Here is a 6,000-nt window from a genome sequence, read left to right as displayed (position 1 = left end):
GATTTAGCTGAGCCAATACACACATGACAGGCCTGAGCTGAGCCAGTGATGTAGCAGAGGCGATATCCGCATGGCATGACAAATCTGAGCCAGTGATGTAGCAGAGCAAATACCCGCATGACACAGCAGAGCTGACCCATTGATGTAGCAGAGCCGATACCCGCAAGAAACGGCAGAGCTGAGCCAAGGATGTAGCAGTGCCAATACCCGCATGACAGGTCATAGCTGAGCCAGTGATGTAGCAGAGGCAATACCCACATGACACGGTAGAGCTGAGCCAGAGATCTAGGAGAGCCAATACTCACATGAAATGGCAGAGCTAAGCCAGAGATGTAGCAAAGCTGATACCTGCATGATACGGCAAAGCTGAGCCAGTGATGTAACAGAGGCGATACCCGCATTATACAGCAATGCTGAGTCAGGTATGCAGCAGAACCGATAACCGAATGACAGCAGAGCTGAGCCACAGATGTAGCAGAGCCAATACCTGCATTACACGGCAGAGCACAGCCAGTGATGTAGCAGAGCCGCTACCCGCATGACACGGCAGAGATCAGTCAGTGATGTAGCACACCTAATACCTACATGATACGGCAAAGCTGAGTCAGTGATGTAGCAGAGCCACTGACCGCATTACACGGCAAAGCTCAGCCAGTGATGTAGCAGAGCCGATACCTGCATGACACAGAAGAGCTAAGCCAGTGATCTAGTAGAGCTGATACCTGCATGACACGTAAGAGCTTTGCAGTTGATGTGGCAGAGCCAATACCCACATGACACAGCAGAACTGAGCCAATGATGTAGCAGACCCGATACCCGCATGACACGGCAGAGCTCAGCCAGTGATGTAGCAGAAATGATACCCACATGACACAATAGAGCCAAGGTTATAGCAGTGCAGATACAAGCATTACAGGTCATAGCTGATCCAGTGATGTAGCAGAGGAAAAACCTGCATGACACGGCAGAGCTGAGCCAGAGATGTAGCAGAGCCGATACCTGCATGACACGGCAGAGCTGAGCCAGAGATGTAGCAGAGCCGATACCTGCATGACAGCAAGTGATGTAGCAGAACTGATACACGCATGACAAGGCAGAGCTGAGCCAGTTAAGTAGCAGAGCTGATATTGGCATGACACCGCAACGCTGAGCCAGTTATGTAACAGAGCCGATAACAGAATCACACGGCAGAGTTGAGCCAGTGCTGTAGTAGAGCCAAAACTCACATGACATAGAAGAGTTGAGCCAGTGATGTAGCACGCCCGATACCCACATGATATGGCAGAGCTGAGCAGGTGATGAATCAGAGCCAGTACCCGCATGACACAGCAGAGCTTAGCCAGTGGTGTAACAGAGGCAATATCCACATGACACGGCAGAGCTGAGCCAGTGATGTAGCACACCCGATACCCACATGATATGGCAGAGCTGAGCCATTAATGAAGCAGAGTCGATATCCGCATGACACAGCAGAGCTGAGCTGGTGATAAAGCAGAGCTGATACCCGCATGACATGGCAGATAAGATCCAGTTATGTAGCAGTGCAAATACCCGCATGACACGGCAGGGCTGAGCCAGTGATGTAGCAGAGTTGATACCCGCATGACATGGCAGAGCTGAAACAGTGATGTAGCAGAGCAGATACTCACAAGACAAAGCAGAGCTTAGCCAGTGATGTTGCAGAGCCGATACCCACATGAGACGGCAGAACTGAGCCAGTGATGAAGTACAGCCGATTCTTGCATGAAATAGAAGAGCTATGCCAATGATGTTGCAGAGCCGATTCCTGAATGACATGGCATAGCTGAGTAAGCGATGTGGCAGAGCCGATACCCGGATGACACGACACAGTTGAGCCATTGATGTAGCAAAACCGATACCTGCATGACACTATAGAGCGGAGCCAGTGAATTAGCAGAGCTGATACCCACATAACACGGCAGAGCTCAGCCAATGATGCAGAAGAGCTGATACCCACATGGCATAGCAGAAGTAATGTAGCAGAGCCTATACCCGGATAACAAAGCACAGTTGAGCCAGTGATGTAGCAGAGCTGATACCTGCATGACACGGCAGAGAGGAGTCAGTGATGTAGCACACCTGATACCCGCATGACAAGGCAGAGCTGAGCTAGTTATGTAGCAGAGCTGATATCCGCATGACACCCTGCAATGCTGAGCCAGTTATGTAGCAGAGCCGATAACAATCACACGGCAGAACTCATCCATTGATGTAGTAGAGCCAAAACCTGCATGACATAGCAGAGCTGAGCCAGTGATGTAGCACACCCGATACCCGCATGATATGGCAGAGCTGAGCAGGTGATGAAGCAGAGTCGGTACCCTCATGTAACAGTGTAACAGAGGCAATACCCACATGACACGGCAAAGCTCAGCCTGTGATGTAGTAGAGCCGATACCAGCATGACACGGCAGAGCTGAGCCACTTATATAGCACACCCTATACCCGCATGATATGGGCTAAGCAAATAAAGAAGCAGAGCCGATACTCACATGACAAACCAGAGCTGAGCTAGTGATATTGCAGACCCGATACGCGCATGACACGGCAGAACTGAGCCAGTGATGTAGTGCAGCCGATACTTGCATGACACGGAAGAGCTATGCCAATGATGTAGCAGAACCTATACCCGCATGACATGGCATAGCTGAGAAAGTGATTTGGCAGAGCCAATACCCGGATGACACAGCACAACTGAGCCAGAGGTGTAGCAGAGCCGATACCCACATACCACATGAGCCAGTGACGTAGCACACCAGATACCCGCATGACAAGACAGAGCTGAGCCAGTTATGTAGCAGAGCTTTTACCCACATGACGCTGCAATGCTGAGCCAGCTATGTAGCAGAGCTGATACCCAAATGACACGGCAGAGCTGAGCCAGTGATTTAGCAGAGCGTATAACCGGATGACAAAGCACAGTTGAGCCAGTGATGTAGCAGAGCCGATACCTGCATGACACGGCAGAGATGAGTCAGTGATGTAGCACACCTGATACCCGCATGACAAGGCAGAGCTGAGCCAGTAATGTAGCAGAGCTGATACCTGCATGACACCGCAATGCAGAGCCAGTTATATAGCAGAGCCGATAACAGAATGACACGGCAGAACTGAGCCCGTGATGTAATAGAGCCAAAACCCGCATGATATAGCAGAGCTTAGCCAGTGATGTAGCAGAGCCAAAACTCGCATGACATGGCAACGGTCAGCCAGTGATGTAGCAGAGCCAATATTCTCATGACACGACAGAGCTGAGCCAGTGATGTAGCACACCCGATACCCGCAAGATATGGCAGAGCTGAGCAGGTGATGAAGCAGAGTCGGTACCCGCATGACACAGCAGAGCTGAGCCAGTGATGTAACAGAGGCGATACCCGCATGACACAGCAAAGCTCAGCCAGTGATGTAGCAGAGGCAATACCTGTATGACACGGCAGAGCTTAGCCAGTTTATATAGCACACCCTATACCCGCATGATACGGCAGAGCTGACCATTGATGAACTAGAGCCGAAGCCGAAGCAGAGCTGAGCTGGTGATGAACTAAATTTAATACTCGCATGACACGACAGAGCTGAGCTAGTGATGAAGCAGAGCAATTACCTGCATGACATGGCAAAGCTGATTCAGTGATGTAGCAGAGCCAACACCCCCATGACACGGCAGAGCTCAGCCAGTGATGTAGCCGAGCCGATACACGCATGACATGGCAGAGCTGAGCCAGTGTTGAAGCAGAGTGGATACCTGCATGGCATGACAGAACTGAGCCAGATATATAGCAGAGCCAATACTCACATGACACGGCAGAGCTGAGCCAATGATAGAGCAGAGCCGATACCCGCATGACGCGGAACAGCTAAGCCAGTTATGTAGCAGAGCTGATACCTGCATGACACGGCAGAGCTTAGCAGGTGATGTGGCAGAGACAATATTTAACATGACACAGCAGAACTGAGCCAATGATGTAGCAGACCAGATACCTGCATGACACGGCAGAGGTGAGCCAGTGCTATAGCACACTCTATACCCGCATGTTACAGCAGAGCTGAGCCATTGATGAAGCAGAGCTGATACCCGCATCACATGGCACAGCTAAGCCAGTGATGTAGCAGTGCGGATAGCCGCATGACATGGCAGAGCTGAGCCAGTTATGTGGCACACCCGACACCCGCATAATATGGCAGAGCTGAGCAGGTGATGAAGCAGAGTTGGTACCCTCATGACACAGCAGAGCTGAGCCAGTTGTGTACCAGAGGCAATACCCACATGACACGGCAAAGCTCAGCCAGTGATGTAGTAGAGTCGATATCAGTATGACAGAACAGAGCTGAGCCAGTGATAATAGCACACCCTATACCCGCATGATATGGGCTAAGCCAATAATGAAGCAGAGGCAATACTCACATGACAAAGCAGAACTGAGCCAGTGATGTAGTACAGCCGATACTTGCATGAAACGGAAGAGCTATGCCAATGATGTAGCAGGGCCTATACCCGCATGACATGGCATAGCTGAGCATGTGATGTGGCAGAGCAGATACCCGGATGACACGGCACAGTTGAGCCAGTGATGTAGCAGAGCCTATACCTGAATAACACTATAGAGTGGAGCCAGTGATGTAGCAGCGCTAATACCGGCATAACACGGCAGAGCTCAACCAATGATTTAGAAGAGCTTATACCCGCATAACACGGCAGAGCTCAACCAGTGATGTAGCAAAGCCGATATTCACATGATAAGGCAGAGCTGAGCCAATAATGTAGCAGATCCTATACCCGTATGACATGGTAGAGCTGAGCAAATAACATAGCAGTGACGATACCCGCATAAAGAGCTAGGCCAGTCATGTAGCAGAGGCGATATTCGCATGACACAAGAGAGTTGAGCCAGTAATGTAACAGAGCCAAAACCCGAATAACACGGCAGAGCTGAGCCAGTGATGTAGCATAGCCAATTCCTGCATGACACAGCAAAGCTGAGCCATTGATGTAGCACATCCGATAACCGCATGACACGGCAGAGCTCAGCCAGTAATGTAGCAGAGAGGATACCCACATGACAATGCAGAGCTGAGCCATTGATGGAGCACACCCGATACCTGCATGACAATGTACAGCTCAGCCGGTAATGTAGCAGAGCCAATACCTGCAGGACACGGCAGAGCTTAGCCAGTGATGTTGCATACCTGATAACCGCATGACACGGCAGAGCTGAGCTAGTGATGTAGCAGAACCGATACCCGAATGACATGGAAGAGCTAAAACAGAGATGTAGCAGAGCCTATACCCACATGACACGGTAGAGCTAAGCCAGAGATCTAGCAGAGCAAATACCCGCATGACATGGCAGAGCTAAGCCAGAGATGTAGCAAAGCCGATACCTGCATGACACGGCAAAGTACACTCTATACCCGCATGATACGACAGAGCTGAGTCAGTGATGTAGCAGAGCCTATACCCGCATGACATGGCAGAGCTCAGCCAGTGATGTAGCAGAGCCAATACCTGCATGATACGGTCGAGCTGAGCCAGTGATGGAGCAGAGCCGATACCTGCATGACATGGCAGAACTGAGCCAGATATGTAGCAGAGCCGATACTCACATGACGCGTCAGAGGTGAGCCACTGATGTTGCAGAGCCGATACCTGCATGACATGGAAGAGCTAAGCCAGTGATGTAGCAGAGCCTATACCTGCATGACATGGCAGAACTGAGCCAGATATGTAGCAGAGCCGATACTCACATGACGCGTCAGAGGTGAGCCACTGATGTTGCAGAGCCGATACCTGCATGACATGGAAGAGCTAAGCCAGTGATGTAGCAGAGCCTATACCTGCATGACACGGCAGAGCTTAGCAGGTGATATGGCAGAGCCGATACCCACGTGACGAGCAGAACTGAGCCAATGATGTAGAAGACCTGATACCCACTTGACACGGCAGAGCTCAGCCAGTGATGTAGCAGAGCCTATGCTCAAATG

The sequence above is a fragment of the Dendropsophus ebraccatus genome, chromosome 1, assembly GCF_027789765.1.
Source record: "Dendropsophus ebraccatus isolate aDenEbr1 chromosome 1, aDenEbr1.pat, whole genome shotgun sequence".
Lineage (NCBI taxonomy): Eukaryota > Metazoa > Chordata > Amphibia > Anura > Hylidae > Dendropsophus > Dendropsophus ebraccatus.
This window is presented reverse-complemented; position numbering follows the sequence as displayed.